The 26,476-nt window shown below is 35.7% G+C and overlaps 1 protein-coding gene across 3 annotated transcripts in view; it reads right to left on the reverse strand.

The window, feature by feature from the left end:
- The window catches only part of specc1 (sperm antigen with calponin homology and coiled-coil domains 1), a 303,837-nt gene that overhangs the window by 260,525 nt on the left and 16,836 nt on the right, over positions 1–26,476 (reverse strand). The window contains exon 1 of one of the 3 annotated variants that reach the window (XM_051930902.1): positions 3,859–3,947. The exons of the other annotated variants lie outside the window; for them this stretch is intronic. The gene's annotated coding sequence lies outside the window, so the exon portion shown is untranslated. Of the gene's footprint in view, positions 1–3,858; positions 3,948–26,476 lie in introns of those variants that run through there. 3 annotated transcript variants of the gene reach the window in all.

Below are 26,476 nucleotides of genomic sequence, written 5' to 3' on the forward strand. Positions count from 1 at the left end.
TGGCTTGGTTTCTTTAACACAAGCTTTTCTTTAGTGTATTGTGTTTAATCATTCACACTTATTGACTTTCTGTTTCTGAACTAGGCTCATTTAAGACTTTGTTTTTTCTGCCCTTTGTGCTAACATCTCCTGGTCCGACTTGCTAATACTAGTCCTTTGGGATGTGAGTAATCCATCAAACAACAATACCTGTGTACAGATGCACAGAATGAATAAAACACCATGATAAACATTTCTATCATATCATATTTCACCAAAATGGCAGTGCATTTATTATGGTTAATCTGTCATTGTTTAGTAAACAAGCTAATCAGTTGCTTAAATACTACTACTCAAATTGAGTACCACATGTCTAGAAACAATGTGACAATACTTTACCACCTCAAGTTGTATCCCCTTCATTTAAGTAAAACATATCCTTATAAATTAGAGGCACTGAAGATAATAAGCTATCCATTTTAGAACAATTATTGCCCTAGTTCAGAATAGCCAGTTAGCCTAATATTCATGTCTTAGTACATAGATGTGGGAGAAAAACTAGCGTACCAGGAGGAAAACCCACACAAGTATAGACACAATGTGGAATTTCCATACAAACCTGGAACTCTAGAGTTGTATGGTGGCAGAAGCACTAACTACTATATGCCTATCCCAAAGTGATATCAACAATTTATTCTGCTGATGAAGATCATTTGTTTTTATATTAGCTTACTGTAGTGTGCAGCTAATAAAATCAATAATTGGTATATCACTATCAATTACACTTTAAATTATTGAGCAGACATAAAGGATATTTTTGATTACATTGAAATATTTTAGCTTGCATTTATATACACATGTAAATGCTTGATTGTTTTACCCTCCTACACCTGGTTTGAAGTGTGTGTGGGTGTGTTTTTATTGGTAACATTAGGCAGAAACATAAAAGAACATTTTTTCCAATAGTCTTAAGTTCCCTGCAAAATGCATGCAACCTCAAGCTCTGTCATTGGGATAAATAAGTAGAAAAGAGGACAAAAGTGACACATCTGTGTGAGAAGATATCTATGGTCACAAACAGTTAGGGCTGCAGATCACAGAATGTTATGAAGTGGATTGAGGGTCTCCTAATAATATACAGTAGGATAGAATAAACAACAAAAACATTCATGACTAAGAAATAAGGGTCAATGAATAAGTGAAAGGAGAGATTACAGATGTTCACGAGTAAATATCTCTAGTTACTATCATTGAACCAAATTGATTGGAATTTGGAGCACTAAAAAAATTAGACATTGAAACAATTTAAATTCTAACTTTAAGTGAATTTAAGCATAATATATGAGGAAGTTTTAAGATTTAAAAAATATAAAAAATATAGAGTATATATATATGTAGAGTGCAATCTGAGGAGCTTTACAAACAAATTCTTAATTCTAATCTTAATACCTACTTTTCCAAAAATTGGCTAAAATGTTTCAAAAAACATTGCACATTTTTAGTATTTCTGGCTATGGTTCTAATATAATTAAAGCATCTGAGGAGGTGGAACGTGACGGAGAAGCAGTACTGTAACTCTCGGGAGTGAAATTCAATCAACTCTGCAGATTTAATCTGTGGGTGTGTACATTCAGCCTGCATAAAGGAATGTCTGGGTAACCACAAAGATGACAAAACAGTTCTCTTTGAAAGCAGTATTTCTGTGTGATCTCCCAGAATTGAGTAAATATATAATCTACTTCTATACCAAAATAAGAAAATGACAGAGCTATGTGATGAATAATGCAGTATATAATAATTTCAATAAATGCAGAAAAGTAAGACAAAGATATTTGGAATTTCTAAAAATGAAAGACTTTGTTTTGTAATAATTTTGGACAAATTGACAATTTGGCAGAAGACATTTAGATCTACTCCACAAACAGAAGCTTCTTTTTTCTTAATTGCTTTTTGTTTAAGCAATGGTATGTCTGCATCTAGTTACTGTATTCTTTGTAGCATACCATAGTTAGTTATGCAGGTTACTTTGAAAACCTAAGGCCACAACATTGAATAAAACTCGAGTTATAGATCTGCTTAAATAATAAAAAGTAAATCAATGTTTTACAGGGTTTTAAAGATTAGAAATTATGGGGAAAAACAAGTCAAGAACAGTATGATATGGGGAAGGGGTCTCAGGATGTTCCTGTAACTCAGGATCTCCCACCTGCCAGAGATGCTTCACCTTAACAGCATAAGGCATCTAATGTACTGTGCTCTAAGACTTCATAGGCAGTATACAAAAGGCCTTTGTACAGTTTTCCAAGAATGTATAGGATAGATGTATATGAATGGCTACCACAGCAAAAGGTAACAACATATGTCACTCTAAACAAGTTATATCCTAGTCACAATACGTGATTCCTGATATAGGACTCCTGCAGCACATATTAAAAGCTGTCCCTATTCGGCATTACTGAACACAGAGTTAGAAACAGGATTAGCAAAGGCCTACTGACATGTTAGATCTGAAAGAAATCCATTATCCTACAGAACACATTATATTTATTCTGTGCTTGCTTACTTTTACATACTACATTTATGCACAATTTACTTAAAATATTTTGACCATTTAGGATTATTTCACAAAGTGTGCTTCATATTTACTAATTGCGCCTCTTCTAATCTCTATAGTTTGGGTTAAAATATTTTGTCTGTGAAAAGTCATCATTTTAAAACACTGACAAGAACTGCAAAAAGTGGTAAATAAACCAATTCAGGTGTCCTCACCAAAGCAAAGATGATCAGCGCTAAAGACATGAACATGCAGAACCAACCATGCTAAAAGGGACATTACATCAGACACCCTTAATTCTATTTCACCGTAGAGTCAAGATTAGTGAACCTATGGAGGCAAGAGGAAGTAGTTCAAAGACAAACTCAAACTTTACCTGAGAAAAGGTCAAATCAACATCACTACAGCATCTTTAAGACTCTAGAAATTGAAAGTCCACTTCAATGTTAGACAAACATAATGGAGTGGATAAATAATGACAACATAAGGAGAGGAAGGAGAACCCTTATTTGTGGAAGAAGCTACAAACTAAAGATTCCAGCCCTCACCATTCCAAGACTTTTGGCTCTTTACTGGGACTTCTTAAACATCCTTAAGACTAACCTTAATCTGTGTCATTCTTATTATTGTTTCAAGTGATTGCCAAAAGCTCCTAGACATGTTACCTTAAAACTATGGTCTCACTATCACTTCTAACACGAACATATACTGTGGTTTTGTTTTGGTCACTTATTTCTATTTAAGGAGTTCCCTTTTCTTTACATACACTAGTCATTACCAGCTTTAGTAATTACACTGGAACCTTGCTCTCCTTAAACCACTTAAAATTTTAATTGTACACAAATATATTCTGTACAGTATATCAAATTGTCAAAAGGCTTCTGCTCATCTGTAGGTGACCTAAAACAATTTACATTGTAAGCCAGGTACAATGCATTTTAATGTTATATTGTTTCATTTACCAAAGCTACCTTCAAAATATAAATATAACACAAATATCAAGACAATACTTTCTCTGCTGAAATTAGCTATATTATTTATACTAACAAAACTACTTGAAACAACAAACTTTATTGCCCAGATCTTTAGTCTGACACTTTTTCAAGTAATAAACTAACAGTCAGAACAACTTCAAAATCTTCATTCAATTTCGAAATCACTGCTTAATCTTTACCATTAGCACAGCAGAGATACACAAGCACGTTTTTAATCAGGATTTGAATCTCAAAAAAATAAATTTTTAGTCTAAGGACTCCAAAGCTATTATTTCTCAGTTAGAAAGACATTCTGAATCTGCAGTAAAAAAAGAACTGAATACTACTTACAGCAAGAAGCAGTGAGAAGTCTGATAAAGTTACTAGTGAGAGGCTGCCTAGCTCAAGGCCTCTGTCTGCATCTGTAGTGCTGAGCAGCAAGTGTTTTCCAAAGAGGAAAACCACAGAGAGCTGAGGTTTGCATCGCTGTTCTGGGTTAATCAAGACACGGAAGCAGGCGGGCCTCTATGAGAAGGCTCTTGAATTTGAAACCATGTTTTGAAAAAAATGGGAAGTTCACAAATTTTGCAGAAGATCAGAAACAAGGATGATTATAGTTACAAGGAACCATTTTCAAACAATTCACAGAACAAGAACCACTAGCAGCATTGGCATAGGATTTTTTAAAGCTCTGCTGCTTAGTGTTTGTCAGTTGTAACACCCATATTTTTCTTTTAGGCTGTCGCCTTTCTTCTGAAACTGATGAGACACTGTTTATGTCAAATCACTTATCAAAAACCTGATGGCTGCTAAAAGCAAAAGCGACTTCCTGTGGGCCATCCACTCAGCAGTGGTTCATTAATTAGGCAGGGCTGGAAGTCAAGTGTTCTCCTAACTTTTTCAATTTATTAATATTGTTATTAATATTTTCTCATCCTTCATTCATTTTATGTCTGAAATCACCTAAAAGAAAGCCTGCAGATATTGGACATACACTATCTAGATCCTTAACAGATAATAATCCATAGTTAAAAAAAAGAAAGTTACAAACTGCATAACATTATATGTAACAATATAATATTCTGGAAGTTTACATGCATAAAAGACAATGCTAGTTTCAAGTAGTGCCAGTAGGAGTAGGCTGAATTCTCAATATTTTATCTGACATTCTTCAGCAGCCTGAAGATGCACATTTTGAAAGTGAATTACCCACAGTGCTAAGTGAAAGACAATGCTCACCAGTTATATAAGTCAAACTATACTGGCTCCACAAGTTTCATACTATCTACTATGTTGCCTTGGTGATATGCAAAGCATCAGCATACTTGGCTAAGAATCAAACATACATAGACACTATGGAGAACAGTTGAGATTCTAATTTTTTGTCATGTATACACAGTACAATATTATTCTTACATGCTTGTCTCCCACAGACTTATGATAGTATTATAATACCAACAACTGCCAATGAAAACAATAAATACAATAAGAGGTAAAAAGTAGGCAAAATTAAATTTTTCTAAGAGGGGGCAGATGAAAATATTATTCAAGGGTCTTTCAGAATTATGATTTACTTTACCTTTTCAACGTTTAGAATAAAATAAAGCAGAACATTTGAAGAAAGCACAAATTCTGTATAGTGTTGTACTCAGTTGTGATTTTTAAGCACTGCAAATAGACAGCCTTTCCAGAGAATAAGTTCAGGAGGGAAATTAATTGTATTAATAATATACAAGTATCACTAGAAGCATAGAGTTGCTGTGAATTAAAACAGCAGAAATGATTTTGCTTAAAATATATAGATTCGATTACCTTATCTTCAGCATTCATAGCTGAATACTCACAGTCCAATATGGCATATTTATGTAAATTCAAGGCTACTTCTTTATACAGAAACAACATGTATCTTAGTAGGCACTAAACACATCTTCATTTGTTAAAGTCTCAAGAAATCATTTAGCACAATAACACTGTACCTTATGTCTAACTAAATGTATCACTTGCCATCTATTTGAGAACACTACATATATATTTTTCTGTGCATGTGATTAAAAGGTGTGTGCTCAATTTTGTTAAGAGGACACCTGCATAAGCCATCAGCAAAAAGAAAGACAGGCATGCTGCTCATGAATTAGCTCTGATCTGTCTCCTGCCTTTTCAGTTTTTTTATGGCCTTCTTGCTTTTGGAAAAATTCAAAATACAGTCTTAAGAAAGCATGCTTAGACACTGATGTCACAGTTTGGAACACATCACACACTGGCATGACTTTCTTTTTCATATTAGTGCTACTGACTTTCTGTACTCAATCCTCTTACTTAAAAACATTAAAGAAATTTAATGGAAGCATGTAAAAACTTACAATGGATCAAGGCTCTCCTACAGTATTTGTATTAGAGTTATAACAATCGCCTTTTTGATCTGAGCAAATGGCTGCACAAATAAACTTCAGTCTACAAGGATATAGGGTTTAATGCTACTACATTATTGTCTGCATCTTTATTACAAGAATATACGCTAAGGCATATGATGTCATGTGGATTAGGGTATACCCCATCCCTTTCCCCGAAGAAAGGTATTATTTTGAAAAAAAGGCTAATCATTTGTTTATGTTTATGCAAAGGCAATGGCTTTTAGAAGTGCCTGGACACACTGGAAGCTGTTGTAGAAACAATAACGCTGGCAAAATCCCCTCCATCCTCACGCTCTTGGAGCACGTTTAGCTACAGGCTCATTCCACTACTGTGTGCTAAGGAGTGCCTCTGGGGGTCTTTTCTGCCCACTGCTATCAGGCATTTCAATGCTTCCTCCCGGGGCACATATTAAGTTTATTTTGAAATACCATTTTGAAATATCTGAACAATATACATTTCTGCATTCATTTATTTATTTGTTTATTTATTTTTACATATCAATTGACTGATTGGCTGTATTATTTGTCCTGTGAGTCTGTATCTTTGTTTTTATGTTTCTACTGCTATATGCATATGAATTTCCACTTGGGATTTATAAAGTTTATTTTAGCTAATTTAATCTAATGCAAAATTTATTTCATAAAGGTCAACATTATTTTGTAGACAACCAGAAGATTAATACTGTGCAAACAGGCTTCTTCTGAAATTTCACTGTTTACCCAATTAGGTCTACACTAAATGAGTGTATAATGTTGCTTTAACTGAAGACACAATACATTGGTACACTAAACTAAACCTTTTACAAAGTCACAGAGCTGGCCGGCAGGAAGGAGTACATAGATAAGAGGCTTTGCCATGTCATCAGCACAATGACTCATCAGCATTCATGTCAAGGTTCTAAAGCAATTAAGGAAGAAAGGACGCACTTCATATTTTAAAGATGGTTGACTTCACACTACCCAAATAAACAAAAAACACCACGTATTTTCTTTTTTCTCTGCAGAATTGAGGTGAACGTTTTTTTTTTTAATATTCTTAACCTTTCAGCTTTGTCATGCCTTTGCATGCAGTAATTGGATAGAAAAAAATAAGTGTTAAAATGGTGAAGTTTGGGTGGGGTTGGAGAGAGAGAGAGAGCACAGAAAAAAGTATGAAGTATGCATTGTTAAAGACGGAGCTTAGATATTCCACAATGCCTGTCAGTGAAGCTCCTTTCAGAATGACGTCTTCTCTTACTGCTTTTCAAAACTGTCTTCATATTGAATTTCTAACACATCTTGTTCTCCTTTTTATATGCCTTGATTTCAGGGGAATATTCATGTGAATTTTACATTTTTTTCTGTTTTTGTAAATGAAATTCCCTGAGGTAGTGTATATTAAGAATTGTATACTAAACAGTTACCAAAACTAACCTTATTATATTGTATCTGGTCATCCATTTTCTAGCCAGCTTCTCTGTTGTTATATAAACATCAATATCAGCAAAACTAAGGAACTGGTTATTGATTTTCACTGCACCAAAGAGCCTCTAAGTCTCATCACTATTCAGTGAATTTAGAGGTGGTCCACTCCTACCAGTACTTGGGATTCCACATTAATGACAGCTTGGAGTGGTCTTGGAAAACAGAGGAACTATATAAGAAAGGGAAGAGCAGGATTTTCCCTTAGGAAACAGTGCTCCTTCAACGTGGGAAGTGACATCCTTCACATGGTCTATAGCACTGTGATAGCCAGTGAAATTTTCTATGTTATGGTGAGCTGGGCTGGTATCATCACTTCAAGAGAGGCCCACCATATCAACAGGTTAATTAAAAGGGAAAGCTCAGTTATAGGACACAGTCTGGACTCCCTGGAGGTAGTAGCAAAGGAGAGTGTTACAACAAAACTGAGTGCCATTATAGACAATTCTGCACATCCTCTCTCTGACACACTAACACTGAGTACTTTCAGCCAACAAATTATTCAGCAGAAGTGTGTCAAGGAACACTTTATAACAACAGCAATACACCTGTAGGCCTATAATGCCTCACTATGACTGTGCCAGCCAAGTCAGACATTTTCTTTCTTTTTAAATTTCTTGCTTCAGTCATTCTGGTATACATTCAGACCTAAGTGTGTGTGTATATTTATTTATTTATCTACTTAATTATCTATCCATTTGTATAAAGAGTTTCTGTAAAAAAAAATACTAATTTCCCCTGAGGACAAAAAAAGTTGTATCTATCTAAAATAAAGATTGTCTGATTGGTTGGATGAATGAAAGCAAAAAATATTGAGGATAAAGTAAAATAGAGAAAAAGCACCTGATAATGGATATAGTAAATCTGTATTCAGCATAACAAAAAAATTTAATTCCTGTACAAATAATGCCTGAAGACATTCAACAGTAGGTATAGCTTAGCACTGACAGGGACATTTGAAAGGGAAAGGAAAAGAGAAGAAGATATTAATATTGATGATACTTTTGCATTGCTGGTACTGTATGTTTTTTTCTTTATGTTGTGTTATGTGTTCAGAGTAAATGAGAATGGCTTTTAACTAAAGAAGAGAAATGTACCTATCTAAGCATCTTTCGAAACTACAGCTGAATTTAGATTTTTCCAAAGAATCTCAAACAGGAAGTGTTTGAATTTCAGAGCATGACAATGTACTTCAGTTCTGCCATTTCCCAACATAATTACCCAGCATCACCTCAGAGCCAATTCCATACTTGGAGAGTGTATACTGTCTCCCCTGGGCCATCACTTTCCTATTCTCTCTAAATAGATAGTACAGGTCTGTGTAGAAAGCACATTGTGCATTTTAGCTGACTAAGAAAGAGGGTCTGAATGCTGTTAGAAGGAGCCACTCTACGAACTGTCAGAATTTATATACCGACCATGTTGGAGTGTGCATGTGTATGCCCTAGAATGAACTGGCTCCCAATCAACTACTGCCTTGTACCTGATTTCTGATGAGAACTATCCAAGCATTCCAAAATGAATTAATTATTAAACTGGTGGCAAAGTAGGTGGTGGAGAAATGAAAGCAAGTAAAGTCCAGAGATATGAAAGCATAAAAAATTAAACCTTTCCCAGGGACAGAAGAAGAAGCCAATGACTGCCTGAAAGTGCAGTCAAAATATAATTAATGCTGGGATATTTTCAAAAAGTGCAGTCTCCTCTTACATTGCAGGTAAATAGCTCATGAAAGGTGTGAGGTGGTAAAGGTTCCATGTACAAGCAGGATCCAAATGGTGTTCCTAGAATACTAAGTCACATTTCAAAATAGGTAAGCAAGTAAGTACTCCATTAATCCTTCAGATACACAAGCTCCCTATGTTGGTACATTATGTGTAATATTTTGGTTATAATACTCTCAAAGATAAGGAAACAGCATACAAAATCCATAGGTATTGCTTGGACCAGTCCTAAAACATTCAAATATTTTTCATTATGTTTATCCCAAATTGTGCAGCTATCTAGATCCAGATGCAAGGTTGCAAAGAGAATGTAGAAGAAGAAAAAACACACATACATGGAACTAAAGAGATTGCAGATTTAGGTCCTGGTGAATGTGTTGTCTCTTTTTTTAAATAAATCAGAACAAGCACTAACAATTAGCAAAAACAAATAGCATGAAAACAGGCATTACGAAATCTACCAGAAACTGGCTTATTAAAATATACAGCACTTTGATTACATAGTTACTTTAACAAGGGTGTAATCAGGAAGATACTAATTCTGACTAGGATGTAATTTTAGGCCACCACCACAATTTCTTTATTTTCCTGCATGTCTAATTAGTACTTCAGCAAAACAAAACACACGGTACCTTAAATTGTTACAGCACAAAGCAATCCATGTTTTTGGAATTTGGTATAAGCCACATGAAAATATGTCACCAATGGAAAAATATTTCAATACTTGCCCATTTAGCCTTTTGAAGGTCATGAATTACATGCAAGTGAGGTGACTAACCTTTGTAATGGATACACAGAGAACAGCACAGGTTTAGAAATTTCCACACTCATGGAGAAACAGCAGATATGCAATTGAAAACCCCTGAATGAGACTGTGTTAGTCTGGCAAATCTACCAAACAGAGAGGACTGTGTATAAAGACAGGATAGGGCCCATAATGGTTCTGCAATCATAGGGGACAGTACAGAAAGTACAAGCACTATGTTGACACTTTAAGAGTTTTAATCAGGGGACAGGAACTGCATTTTTTTTCTTATATTATCTTTAAGCATTATCTATGCTAAGATCTATGTTATTATCATGGAACTCACCAATTAATCACAGCCATTTGCAAGGGCAATAAAAAAAAAATTCAGTTGTAGTGTTTGTACATAGAATTCACCTTTATAAATTCTATTCAATGGGCATAACATGTAATATGATTTTTTTTCTTCAGTGGAGAGAAACAGTAGAGCCATAAGGCATGTATTTAGTCATCTTCCCTAAGGGCACAATAACCACAAAATTAATAATTGACAATTATTGCCCTTGATATTATAATCACTTTTTTTTTCAATTAACACTGCAATGAAATATATACTTATTGTTGCTAACTGCATATATAATACTGTATTCTGTTTAGATACCGAACAGTAGAAACATTTATTATCATTTAACTACTTAAAATATTGTTAATGTGAAATTTCTAATGCAGTGTTTAAAACAAGAATATTTCCATTATCTTCTATCCTCTTTAATAAAATCCCATTGTGCGTCCAGGTGTCCGTGTGTGTGTGTCTTCTTGTGAAGTGCGCATGCGCGGGGCTTCTGGTGAAGTGCGCATGCGCGGGGCATGGTGCGATGTGCGATATTACTGTCACAGAAAGTTACAGGTGTTTTACGGAAATACAAACCAGTATTACTGCGAGAGGAAATTAAAGGTACACAATACAGTGACGCATATTACAGCCACATACAAGCCAGTATTACTGTCAGAGGAGATTAAAGGCATATTACCGATGCGCACGCCTGTATTACCGCCAGAGAAAATTAAAGGTATATTACGGACATACAAGCCAGCGGACGTACAAGACAGTATTACTGTCACAGAAAATTAAAGACACACAATACACGGCGGCAGCACACAAAGAACGGTCAGCTCAGCAAGTAAACATCAACAAAAGAAAGGCTGAAAGAAAGAAAAATACGACCGACAAAAAGAATGAGGTCAAAGTCCCTTGCCATTTAATATAGACTGTTCCTACTAATGTTTATGCACTACTGTTCTAGCGCCCGTTATTGTAACGGGCTAAATGACTAGTATATATATAAAAGTCAATGTGTGTATGTATGTATGTTCCAGCATAACTTTCAAATTGCTAGAGCAATTTTAATGGAACTTGGTGCACGTTTCTCATTGGTCATCTAAAAATACAGTGGAACCTTGGGTCACGACCATAATTCATTCCAAAACTCTGGTCGCAACCCAATTTGGTCGTGACCCAAAGTAATTTCCCCCATAGGATTGTATGTAAATACAATTAATCCGTTCCGGACCGTACGAGCTGTATGTAAATATATATTTTTTTAAAGATTTTTAAGCACAAAAATAGTTAATTATACCATAGAATGCACAGTGTAATAGTAAACTAAATGTTTACTTACTTCTTCTGTAATGTTTACTTCTTATGCTTGGGATCTCTCACTTGCGCTCGCTCTCTCTCTCTCTCTCTCTCTCTCACTCACTCACTCGCTCGCTGCACAGGGAATGAACAGGGAGAGACTGAACACGTGCAGAGATCAGCGGCACGTACGAACCGCAAGGGGAAACTGGCTTGTTTGTCACCCGAGTATGTGGTCGTGAACAGATGCAAAAGTTTGGCGAACTTTTTGGTCGTAACCCAATTTGTACGTGGTCCGAGACGTTCGTGACCCGAGGTTCCACTATACTGTAGGGTGAAATCAACCCTAACCCACCCCCTTCTGGGTAGGGTGGAGGGTTATCTTGTGGTCTTGTATGCATGTTATCATCCAGTTGACATTCGGAATGACCACCAGAGGGCAAACAGGAGGTGACTGCTGGCATTCTTTATGTTTGAGCACCACCACGCCCCTGTTGCTTTTGAAATTAAATAGAGTTGGCCGGTTCCGAACATCAACTGGATGATAACATACATAGAAGACCGCAAGACAAGCACATTAGTGAGTCTTCATTGTTTGTTAATTTATTTTTATTTTTAAAGTTGTGTTTTTTAAATTATATTTTTCTCAAACAATTAAAAAAAACAAAAAAAAAAACACTTTATTTTCTTCCCATGCAACACCTCGTATTTCAGCTAGTTTTTTACAATAAAGATACAGCACGGTTGCCTGTGATTAGTCATAGCATTTGTGTACATCTGGTTTACCAATGCACTTATGCTTAGGAAATGTAACATTCACCTGCTGACAAATGTGCTGTAAAGCAAATGCTTCTGGAGTGTAGAGGTGATATGCCATGTAAGTGTGCTCCATGCAACACATGGATATTAAACAATGTCACCAGCATAAACAAGAAAAAGTAGTGCTCCACCAGAAAGTCAGAGGACAGGAAAATTTACATATGCAGAGGATAACTGAGCATTGTTTCAAAAATAGCTTATGGCCAATAATGTAATGCTAGAGATAAACATGCCTTCTGGCTGCTAGAACACACTCAGTGAATAGATAGATAGATAGATAGATAGATAGATAGATAGATAGATAGATAGATAGATAGATAGATAGATAGATAGATAGATAGATAGATAGATAGATAGATAGATAGATAGATAGATAGATAGATAGATAGATAGATAGATAGATAGATACTTTATTAATCCCAAGGGGAAATTCACAAATGACTGGCACAATCCTGAAAAGGATTGCAAGGGAACATACCATCTCTCTAACAGAAAACAAAGGTGGCGAGTTGCCTTGGGGTCCAGTCTTTTAAGGATAACTAAAGGCTTAGTGATGCAAGGAAACCCAAGAGCAGCCAAAAGAGTCCCTAGCTTAGTACATGTCAAGCAAAAGTCAAGTTATACTGACCCCTAAGGGATTCTTGGGCTTGGCCAGAAGTGACCTTATAAGATGTTTTTAAAGTCATCAAATAGCCTGAGGCAAACAGAGTCTAGTGTCAAGAAGAGGCAAAGGTTAAATTGACAGGAGGAAAATCACCCAGGGGCTAAAGAGATGAGAGAGAGAGAGAGAGATGTTTTGAGAAAGAGTATTAGGAAGCGGGCAAGTAGACAAACCATCCTCTCAGATACAGACAGAAGTACAAAGCCCATTTACACATCAGATTTATAGGCTATACTTGAATGACTCATGTTATTATAAAACCACACAACCTCAAGTCAGACTTTGCTTCAAAGACAATCAGATTGGTGCCTCCGGCCATTTTTTTTTTAACATTCATTATGATAAAAAGCAGTCAGAAAGCATATGGGCCTGTTCCTGTTTCAATAAAGATACTTAAATCCTGAAACAGTCAGTGTACGCATATTTCTCAATTTCTAACTTAAGCAGGCAAAAGTTCTGTACTGGCCACTATAATATATGGTCTTAAGACATACATTGAATGCAGAAATGCTGCCTTGACATCTGTCAAGCGCTATGTAAATATAAAGAATTATTATTATTATTATAATTAATGTATTTGAGCCAGTCATTGGTCGCTTCATGTCTAATGTGCAATTTGACCGAGCAGGATTTCTAATATACTTAAGGGTACATACTCCAACCTGTAGAACTACCTAAGTTTCAGCTTTTGTCACAATTATTCTTCTCTGACATTCTGAAACTAATAGATATGAAGATCAGCCAGTCCTTGTGTTATTGCTTACTGAATTTTCTTTCTAACAAGAAGCATGTTGTGAAACTAAAACATAACATCTCACACTGTATATGGATGCCTCACATGACTGTGTTTTAATATCGCTACTTTCTTTTTTGTGGAGACTTTGCAAGAATCATTAAGTTTGCTGATGACATTTAAATCTGGAAGTCTGTGTACAGAAATAAGGTAGCTGAATTGGTCAGATGGTGTATTTTAAATAATCTGGAATTAAAAGTGTTTTTAAACAAAGCAACTAGTGGTGGACTTTAAGGAAGGCATAAGAACACACTCTTGATTTTTCATTAATGGCTAGACTTTACAGATTGTGGAGATCAAGTTCCTTGCCACAATCCACTTATAATACACTAATGTGGAAAGTCCTTACATCGAAACTCTTTTATTTTCAGAAGTATATAATATTTAAAGTTTGGTAAACTGTGTTTTTGCATCTTATAAACACTGTTCATTTCACATCATCTACAGGATTCTGGTTTTATCATTTTGGAGAAATAGGAGAAAATGTTACTGATGCTAAGCAAACCTTATTCAATACACGATATTAGAAAAAGGAAACAATGATCCTGTAATCAGAGACATAGAAGGTGGATATTTTTCTACTTAAATCTCAATGTATTACCTTTCTGAAATTAAAACCATGTATGTTACTTGGGTAAATATAGTTCTAATATCTGAATAAATTCCAAATCACTACGGCAAAATATTTATTCTAAGATGATTTTTTGAAGCTAATACAGGATCAGAAAAATATTCTTCTTAACTACTGTGAGAAGCAGCCCGGACACAGACAGACGGACATCGTATTTTCACCCAACACACATTTATTATACATATTTGCAGTTTATCGTTGCACAAACCCAGTGCCTCCAGCACCAATCCCCCAAAGTCCAGGCCTCTCTCTACAGTGCCTGCTTCCTTCAGGCCGCCTCCACTCCTCTCCAACACGACTCTTGTCCACATCCGCCCAACTCCAGTCCTCGTTTGCAGGGAGGTGGCCCCTTTTATACATGCCCGGATGGGCTCCAGGTGCTTCCCGACACTCCTCCGCGGACACTCCCCTGTGTGGCAGAAGTGCCGGCTGTGCTCCCGGAAGCCCTCTGGGTGTCCCCAGTCTTCTTCCCCCCAGCACTTCCGGATGTGGCGGAAGTGCTGAGGTCCAGGGCTCTCTAGGCACTGGGGTGCCCCCTGGCGGTGACCACGGGCCCCGTACCCGTGGCCCCCAAAGGAACCAGGGCGGTCACCCCGTCGTGGTCCGGAGGAAGCATGAGCCCTCCTCCTGCCCTCCTAGGCGTCCCGGCTGGGTGCCACCCCCAGCCGCATGCCACACTACATACAGTATATCTTCAAAGTATAAAAGCATGATTGTATGGTATTAGAGAGTCCCTTTGGCAAAGCAAATTTCACACTCTTCCATAATATGGTAAAAAAAATGCAGTTGGAAATAATACTAACACTTGGGTAATTTTAAATTCCTAGAAGCCAACATATTTTCTGTTTACCTTAATATAATATAACATAGAGTGACATCATAGTATGGAGGTGAGCACCAGTACCCTACTGATCCAGTTTCCTGGATTCAATTTCAACAGTGTGTCAGTGGCTGCAATGGATTAATATGCTGCCCAGTGCTGTGTAGGATGGCCTGTGACCCCCGTAACCCTGAAGTGCAAGAAACAAGATAGAGAATGCTCTGTTATAATATAATATAATACAATAGACATTACACTTGTGTGGTGGTGTGGTTGATGATGTTGCTGGACAGTGCCATTGACCTGGGTTTGATTTCCAACAAAGTTACTTTGCTTTCTTTTGATCATTTTATGGGTTTTTCCTCCAGGCAAGCTGATCTTCCTTGCACAATCTAAAGGCATGAATATCAGGTTAATTGATCAGTCTAAAATGTTTCTAAATGAGTGAGCATGGACTCATATATAAATGTGTCCTGTGATAAATTGGCAACCTGACCAGGGCCCTGCCTTGAGCTCTGTGCCATATAAATAGGATGTGGCACCATATAACTCTGTTAATTAGAAACAGAGACTGGAAAATAGATGAAGGAATACATGGCTAACATTCCTTTATTCATTCATTCACAGAATCATTATTTAGATAGATAGATAGATAGATAGATAGATAGATAGATAGATAGATAGATAGATAGATAGATAGATAGATAGATAGATAGATAGATAGATACTTTATTAATCCCCAAGGGGAAATTCACATTTGAACCTAATTCCAATATAGACGCATTAGGGAGTACAATTAGGCAGGTTTTTAGAATACCAAGGTTTCCTAGAACAGTTCAGAGTTTTAAGGTGATTTAGATCAGTACTTTTGTAAACAAATTTAAGTGTGCTACTGCTGCATCTCAGAAAGACTGAACTGTTTTCTACTACTGGGAAAACAGAGAGAAAGAACAGCCAAAGAACACTTTGGTGTTGAGTTCATATTGAACAAAGGAAGTGTCCAAACTGAAAATTTTGTAGTGGCAAGCAGAAGAAATTGATATATTTCTTTTAGGGTTTTTCACTAGTCAAGGACAACAGCAAAAGGTCACAACGTAAGGCATTAGATTATTAAAGTAGTTTAAAAAAAAACCAAAATAAGATTAAATACATATGCATACAAGCACATACAATATTAGCACCCTTAGAAAAACAAACACTCAAAATTGTGATGTGATGATATCACCAGAATAACTATAAAAATATAAACAAACAATAACAAAATTAATTTCATGTCAAAACTAAACATATTCTGATAAATGAATTTCCCCTTGGGATTAATAAAGTATCTATCTATCTATCTATCTATCTATCTATCTATCTATCTATCTATCTATCTATCTATCTATCTATCTATCTATCTATCTATCTATCTATCTAAATGGCTAAAGCATAAGAAAAGCTCACCTTTGTATTATTCTCAAACAATATCAGCTGTATTTTGACTTAAAAATAATTTGAAGGAGTAATTACACATTTTTGGAAGGAAGTCAATGATGCCTGTAGTATTTGCTTCCAATTTCCACCTTGGTATGACTCTCTCTTTTAGCACAGCTGGACCAATGTGCTTTTTTCTGAACAGTATCTATTTATAGCCACATACTCTCTCTCTCTATTTGGTTTTAAAATTAGCTGTGCAGAGGAAGGGTATGTGACCAGAAAGCAGATTTCATAATCTAGCATTCTGAAGGACAAGACACCTCCACACTCCTGAAACTAATAACAGGCGTTTAACAGTTACAAAGCCGAGGTGAGGGAGGCCAGTGATCTTTCATTCCATTCAGAATAGAAATAGATAAGACTACAAAGAAAGGAAAATGGCTTTTGTGACAGATTTTCTGTGTTTAAATAGAGAAATTTTACTTTAATAAGTTAGTGTTTACTTACTGCATATCTAAGGAGTGTCTGTCTTTTCTGTAAACCTAATTGCTGTTACTCTAAGAAACATACACTGTAACCGTTGAAAGCAACAGAGTGAGAATGTCAGTGGGCTTATGTAGAGAACATATCGACTGTCGACGCCTATCTACAAGCTCCTGTGGTGTGATGCAGTACCAATCAAAGTAACCAAGATCTTTACTTGGTTTAGTGGCCCAAACGACCTGTTATTGAAGGGACGTGTATATTTTCTATTATTATGATGATGGTGATGATGATGATGATTATTATGTTCGTGCTGTCTGAGTCAATGAAAAATTATGAATAAAGGGCACACCAAGCATTCCTTTGTTGTTTATGACATTGTCAGAAAAGGATTGCCATGCCAAACACAAGGTCAAAATAACACCAGTGTGACTTTGGAGAAAAAAAGGTTAAAGACCCAAGCTAAATCTCATCAGGAATGTGAACTTGAAAATGTTAGTTCACAAGAGCTCATCTAGAAATGTAAATGAGCGGGAGATAATCTGAGAAGAGGAATGGGCAGCAGTCCTACCTGCTCAGGTAAATGAAAACATGGTTCAATTAGTCAAATATTTAGAAATCTATACTAATTAATAAAAGGCAAAGCCCTCACTGACTCACTGACTGACTGACTGACTGACTGACTCACTCATCACTAATTGTCCAACTTCCCGTGTAGGTGGAAGGCTAAAATTTGGCAGGCTGATTCCTTATAGCTTACTTACAAAAGTTAGGCAGGTTTCATTTCGAAATTCAACGCGTAATGGTCATAACTGGAACCTCTTTTTTGACAATATACTGTAATGGACGGCAGCTTGATGGCCGTGGGAGGCGGAGTTGAGTGTCACGTCATCACGCCTCCCACGTAATTACGTGAAAAGACTGTGAATGCAGTAGGGAGAAATGAAGTAAGAGCCGCAAACAGCGAAGAACAAAAAATTCATTAAACAATTGAGAAGGGAGCGAGTGAAGCATACAAGCATCTCCATAAGGGAAACAAAGCACCGTGTAAAACGTAAGTTTAAATTAAGTTTATTGAAACGCTCCCGTTAAGGATTGCAATAACATATTCTCGAGATAAAAGAACGCAGTAGGGAGAAATGAAGGAAGAGCCGCAAACAGCGAAGAGCAAAAAATTCATTAAACAATTGAGAAGGGAGCGAGTGAAGCATACAAGCATGTTCATAAGGGAAACAAAGCACGGTGTAAAACGTAAGTTTAAATTAAGTTTATAGAAACGCTCCCGCTGCGGATTGCAATAACATATTCGCGAGATAAAAGTTTAATGAGAAGACACGAGGTATAAACGAACCACACGCCGTGGCGCAACGTTAGGGGTAACAGTTTCAACCATTCTATGATCTGCTTCTCGCAACTGAAAGACGGCACATGGCGGATGTTAGCCGACTTGCTGACCGCAACGTTAGGGGCTTCAACTCTGGCGCTGACGATAGAGATTCGATTCCCGAGAGGGGATGCAGTGAGTGTGTATGCCTGATGAGCCCAGAATTAGGGAGAAACACGTGTCGCATACTCTTTGCATTATTTGAAAGTAAACTATTAAAACCATTCTATGATCAGCTTCTGGGAACAGAAAGAGGGCACGTGGCGGATGTAAGGCGACTTCCTGACCAATCACAAGCGTAACCTGGCAGGTAACCACCCATACAGTCAGATTGTGATTCAGAAAACGAATGCCATGAATGTAATTACCACGATCTACATACTGTCAAATAAACGAAACACACGCCGTAGCGCGACAGCTGTGAAAAGCGAGGTTCACAAAAAAACAGATCCTTAACAAATTGTTATTGGTATATTTTCGATCCGTTTAAAAAGGTTTTCTTTTCTTCTTAAAGAATTAAAAGCAGTACTTCGCCGCAACGAAGCGCGAGAATTTGGCTATATATATCTGCTTCTCGCAATTAAAAGAGGGCACGTGGCGGATTTTAGACGACTTCATGACCAAACATAAGTGTTACCTGCCAGGTAGGGTTACCACTGTTAATACAAAAAAATAAGGGACGCATACTGCAGCGGGTGCCACATCTCAGTGTCAACAGTTTGCAGACTCTACTTAAAAGACCCGCCCTCCTCACTCGACAGTTAAAAAGACCAATCAAACTAACGATGACATCAAGTATTACCCAATCAAAAGTAGGAAAGGAGGCATCTTCATAAAATGCGTGTGGGATGATTTGCATGAGACGCTGCTTTAAAAAAAATGATAAAAAAAATACGGGACAAATCCCGTCCCGTATTGATTCAAAACGGGACGCGCAATTTCATTCTCAAATGCGGGACGATTCCGTATTTTAAAGGACGGGTGGCAACCCTACAGTGCCAGGTAACCACCCATACAATCAGATTGTGATTCAGACTAGGAATGCAATGAATGTAATTACCCCGATCTACATACAAGGCGAAAGTCTTGCAACATTCAAAGATGATGGTTTGGGATGAGTACACCATACAACATAAAAGAGCTTATGAAGCCTTGAACCGAAAAAAGCAAGATCTCAGAGATCGTAAAAAAAAAAAATAAGAGGTAATGTCGTTTTACTCGCTGTAGATTTTAGTCAAACATTACCAGTTATTCCACGAGGGAGACCAGCAGTTGAACTCAACGCGTGTTTAAAATCCATGCTTCTCCCACGCTCGGTTATATGTCGCGTGTTCTCAGGTAGGTGCACCAAAAAATGTATACATTTAAGCATGTAATGGGCAAACAAAAAATGAGGTATACCCGAAGGCACTGCAGTAGTACTTAATGTAACTTTACTTCTTAAATGTTAATGTTTTACTGTTTAATAATTTATACGCTTCTTATATGTTGTTCAAATTCTTTTATCAAAATACCAGTGACAGCGCAATGCACGATAACATATATATATAATATACACACACACATAAACATATATATACATATACATATATATACATATCTACATATACACATATCTACATATATATATATACACATACATAAACACACACATATACATACACACACACACATATATATATATATATATATATATATATATATATATATATATATATATATATATATATATACATATACATATATACATATACACACACAGACACATATATATACATAAATATTTACATATCTACATATATACACATCTACATATATATACATATATATATACATATCTATATATATATATATATATATCTAGACATACATACATAGATAGATTGACACATATATATATATATATACATATCTACATATATATATATGTAATTGTGTTGTCATTGTTATGAGTGTTGCTGTCATATATATATATATATAATATATATAGCAAAATACCCGCGCTTCGCAGCGGAGAAGTAGTGTGTTAAAGAGGTTATGAAAAAGTAAAGGAAAATTTTAAAAATAACGTAACATGATTGTCAATGTAATTGTGTTGTCATTGTTATGAGTGTTGCTGTCATATATATATATATATATATATATATATATATATATATATATATATATATATATACATATACATATATATATATATATATATATATATATATATACTAGCAAAATACCCGCGCTTCGCAGCGGAGAAGTAGTGTGTTAAAGAGGTTATGAAAAAAAAAAGGAAACATTTTAAAAATAACGTAACATGATTGTCAATGTAATTGTGTTGTCATTGTTATGAGTGTTGCTGTCTTTTATATATATAATATACACACACACACACACACATAAACATATATATACATATACATATATATGCATATCTACATATACACATATCTACATATACATACGTATATACACATATACACATCCACATAAACATATACAAATTTACATATCTACATATATATATATATATATATATAAATATAGACATACATATATACATACATACATTCACATATATATATATATATATATATATACATACATACATTCACATATATATATATATATATATATATATATATATATATATATATACTGTATATATTCATATCTACTTATTGGCTCCTGTATTTAGGATATAGCGGGTTGGATAATGGACGGATGGACATCTGTATGCATAGCCGTATTTGCCCGTTTTGGTTTTTTTTCTTTGTTCAGTAATATTTCAGTAAACCCGGAGCTTGTCAGTTCAAATCGTGTTACTGACACCACTGTGTGACCCTGAGGAAGTCACTTCACCTGCCTGTGCTGCAAAAAACAAATGTAATGTAAGAAATTGTACCTCAGATGTTGTAAGTTGGTGGAATAAAGGCATAAGTAAAATAGATAAATATGTATTATACACATAGGAACTATTCATTTATTTTCAGTTAAGTCATCTGCAGCAAACTTTTATAAATGAGGGTTTCTCATTTTTACATAGTGCAAACTGTTTCTTGTTCATTGACGTTTTCTCTTGGAGAGCTTTTTTCATTTCATTGAAAATGAAAGCAGCAGCTGCCAAAATATGTAGCTTTCTTATTAATTTTTCAACATTGTGTAAAATAAATGTATAAAGTAACATAAAAGGTTTAAATACTGGTTATCCTTTTACACTAAAATATTACTAAAGAAATACAAAAAAAGTAAAATGGATATGTTCTTTTTCTTTAAGGAGATTAAATATTACTGAAGAAAGAGAAAAAAAAATTAAACAGCCAAATGGGGCTATGCCTACGAAGTTAAAAGGTTTACATAAAACAGAAATATATTTTTTATTTTTACTTGCTTAACTTGTGGAGGGTGTATCCTGTAGCAAAGCCCTAACTTTTTTCGTGAAAGCCCGTTTCAGTAAATAAGTCTTAAAAAAAGGTGTAAAGATATTGGCAATAAGCTAACAAAACCCAGGAAGACATGGAATCGTTTAAATCAAGTATCATTACATCTTCCTTTCTTAAAGAGAAGTAAGGCAGTACTTATAAGCTTACATATTTATATATAGACATACATACATATATATATATAGACATACATACATATATATATATATATATATATATATATAGCAAAATACCCGCGCTTCGCAGCGGAGAGGTAGTGTGTTAAAGAGGTTATGAAAAAGTAAAGGAAACATTTTAAAAATAACGTAACATGATTATCAATGTAATTGTGTTGTCATTGTTATGAGTGTTGCTGTCATATATATATATATATATATATATATATATATATATATATATATATATATATATATATATATATATATATATATATATATATATACACACACATATATATATATATATATATATATATATACACACACACATATATATATATATATATACATACATACACAGTGGCAGCCTTTTCAGCAGCTCCGTGTATGACTGTATATGTATGTGTACTTTTGTACTTTTATTTTTCTATTTTTATTTATTGATCACTACTATTACTTTATTTTTTTATGTGAATTTCCCATTGGGATTAATAAAGTTTCTATCTATCTATCTATCTATATGACAGCAACACTCATAACAATGACAACACAATTACATTGACAATCATGTTACGTTATTTTTAAAATGTTTCCTTTACTTTTTCATAACCTCTTTAACACACTACTTCTCCGCTGCGAAGCGCAGGTATTTTGCTAGTATTTAGATAATTAACAAAGATCTTCTGACCATGCCGGCCCTTGGCTATACCTAAAACATTTCAGCAAAGATTGTTTTCCTTGCATAAACTGAATGACTTCAATGTCAGCTGCTCTGTGCTACAAAGAAATGATTACTAATCTGCACTTTTAAAAAAATGTATCATCAAGATAAAGAAACCAAACTGGTTGATCACCAGTTCAATTTCTCATTTACAGATAATAAAGTTCACCTTGTCTAAGACCTTGACCTTGAGAAGTTGGTAGACTTTACAATATTAAAAGCTGTTAATTAGAAAATTTTGGATTAGTAAATATTCATTTTGTGAGGTCTATACACCTATGAAAATAGCATAGCCTCTTACCCCAACTGCTGACACCCCTTGACCTAACCTCTTGACACTGACTGGTCATTTGATTACATTCAGTTTTGGAATGGTCTTGAATCAGAATGTTAGAAGTTGCTAAGAGAAGCATAATACAATTACTTTGCTTTGAGTTACAACAAATGATTTATGGACATGCATTAAAATGCAATTATGTTTTATATTATGATTTTAACTGACACAAAAATTGCTTGCTGTAGTAAAAAGTAATCGATAAACTGGTTGATACACTTTTAATTATGATATGACAAAACCATGCCAAAATTACAAGCATTGCAAAGTAGTTAACATGCTGAATTGCATTTAATTTTGGCACAAATAATCTTCAGTACAGAACAAGCATCACACCGCCCTTAGACCATTTTTCCATGTTTAAGAAATTCTGCTGCAGAAAATACTGTTGCAGGAAGCAGTAAAAAAAGAATCCATTAACAGTGAAGGGCTGTATTATACCCATTTTATGTTAATGAATCCTAAACTTCATGAAGACAAACTGTAGTATGCAAAAATGCAAGCATCTCCCTCTCTCCATGTATCTCAAGATTGATATTTCAGTTTAGTTTATTCATTTATAAAGACATATGCCTTTACTTATTGATTTTAGATACAATTGAAATACAAACCTGGAACAAACTAGTTTAAATATCTATCTGCATTCCACAATCTATTGAGGGTTACTTTTCAGATATGCTGTATATGAAAGAGAAAATGCCATAAAGTGGTGACCCCTTAGCCTCTTCCAGTTTGTTACAAAATTGATCACAGGTGTTGACCTTCAGCTTAGCTAGTCTAACAGTTAGATCCATAAGTATTTGGACAGTTACATAATGTTCCAAATTTTGGCTCTATACGCTACCACAAAGGATTTGAAATAAAGACATAATTACATTAATGAAGTGTAGGCTTTCAGCATTAATTCAAAGGGTTTAATAGAAATACCATATGAGCCATTTAGGAATGGCAGCCATGGTGCCCCCATTTTCAGGGGTGCAAAAGTATTTGGACAATTGACTGACAAGCTGTTCCATGGCCAGGTGTGAGCAGGTTCCTCATTATGTCATTAGCTATTAAGCAGGCAGAAGGTCTGTAGTTGATTCCAAGTGTAGAATCTTTATTTGGAAATTGTCTTTGTGAACTTTCAATATGAGGTCCAAAGAGTTGTCAATGCAAATAAAAACAGACCATCATTAAGCAGAGAAAACAAAACAAGCTCATCTGAGAGATAGCAGAAACACAGGAGTGGTCAAATCAACTATCTGGTACATTCTTAAACAGAAGGAATGCATTGGTGAGTGCAGCAACACCAGGAGGCCTGGGCAACCATGGAGGACAACTGTGCTAAATGATCGAAGAATTCTTTCCTTGGTGAAAAAAAAAACACAATTCATGACATTTAGCCAAACCAAGAATACTCTCTGGGAGTTAGACCTATCATTACCAAAGTCTACAATCAAGAGAAGACTTCATGAAAGTAAATACAATGGGTTTACTGCAAGGTGCAAACCATTGGTAAATTTCAAGCATAGGAAGGACAGATTAGACTTTGCCAGAAAATATATAAAAAAAAAAAGTCAGTTTTTTTTGGAGATCGATATATACCAGAATGATGGATAGAGAAGAGTATGGAGAAGAGAAGAAATGGCTCATGATATGTAGCATACCACATCATCCCTGAAAAATGGTGGTGGCAGTGTAATGGCATGGACATGTATGACTGCCAATGGAAGTGGGTCACTAGTGTTTATTGATGATATGATTACCGACAAAAGTTGCAGGATGATTTCTGAAGTGTACAAGGTTATGCTGCAAAACTGATAGGATGACGCTTTACAGTACATATCGACAATGAGCCAAAACACACTGTGAAAGCAAAGCAAACTGCTTTTCAAGGCAACGAAGTGTAAGATTCTTCAATGACCAAGTTAACTGACCTCAACCCAACTGGACATGCATTTCACTTACTGAACACAAAACTGATAGCAGAAAGTCCAATGAACAAGCAGCAAATGACGACAGCTGCAGTAAAGGCTTGGCAAAGCATCAGCAGGGTGGAAACCCAGCACTTGGAGAAGACCATGGGTTCCAGACTTCAGGCACTCAAAGGATTTTCAACCAAGTACTGAAAGTGATTGATATATTCGTGACTACGTTAGTTTGTCCAAATACTTTTCAGCACCTAGTATAAAAATGGCTGTCTTTTCTAAATAGGCCATAAAATATATACTTAAATTAAAACTTCAAGTCCACACTTCAATCACATCTTGCTTCATTTCAAATCTATTGGGGTGGTGCAAAAAGCCAATATTATGAAACTTGCATCACTGTCCAAATGCTTATGGACCCAACTATAAATTCAGTATGTGTGAGACTATTTTTGATACATCCAATGATTCACTTAGGCACATCATCAGGGATCTTACCTGAGGTCATCAGATAATTTGGGTCTTTCGAACATCAGACACCCTCTCCCAGGCAATACAGCCAGGGGTGATCAGGTCCAAGTTTGTGCCCAAGAAGCTTACGCCCACAGCTCATGCTTCTTCTTCTTCACTCCTGTGATGATTAGGAGACTGTAAGCCTTACATAAGGATTGAGCTGCAAAGCTCTAGTGGGTTACAATATGCTCTCCACCCCCATCTGCAGAACTCCTCTACCAACTCTCCATACTTAGCTTGTTTCTACTCATTTGCCTTTTCCATCCTTTTCTCCCAAGGGACTGTTAGCTTCAGTGTGACTGTCTACTTGGTTGATTCTGAAAATGGCACTATGTCTGGCCTGAAGGTGGTCTCCAAGGTATATTCTGGGAGGTGAAAGTGCTTTCCCAGGTCCACTATTATTTTCCAGCTTTTTGTGTTCTAAGGAGTCCTACTCTTGCTTTCAGCTGAGGTGCTGGCTTCTTCCCTATCCAGGCAAATTACTTCAATTTGTTGCTGGTTGAAGGCGCTCTGACTTATCTTTGGCGCTGCCAATTATTTCTGCAATTTTGTTCAAAATTGGATTGTGGTGCCAAAGGTAGCAATATTTCTCCAGTGCTTTATGGCAACAACTGAGTATGCACTTCAAATTCCCTCTTCTGAAGCATAAGAGACATGCTGGAGGTTAGGAAGAATGTCATATACTGACTGGGCAAGAAACGTGATATAAGAAGGCTGAGCCTGTCACAACTCAGACCAAGAGATTTTTTGGCTTACTGCCTATTCCCATTTTGTCCATGCGACTTGCTGGAGAATCCTCACCATCTGGCTTGCTCGCAACTACTCGATTTGTGCTCTCACCTCCTTCTGGACTATTTCCATCTGTTCTTACCCTTGGTTTGGTTTGAGCAAGCTAATGTCAGACTGTTGACTTCCAAA

The sequence above is a fragment of the Erpetoichthys calabaricus genome, chromosome 8, assembly GCF_900747795.2.
Source record: "Erpetoichthys calabaricus chromosome 8, fErpCal1.3, whole genome shotgun sequence".
Lineage (NCBI taxonomy): Eukaryota > Metazoa > Chordata > Cladistia > Polypteriformes > Polypteridae > Erpetoichthys > Erpetoichthys calabaricus.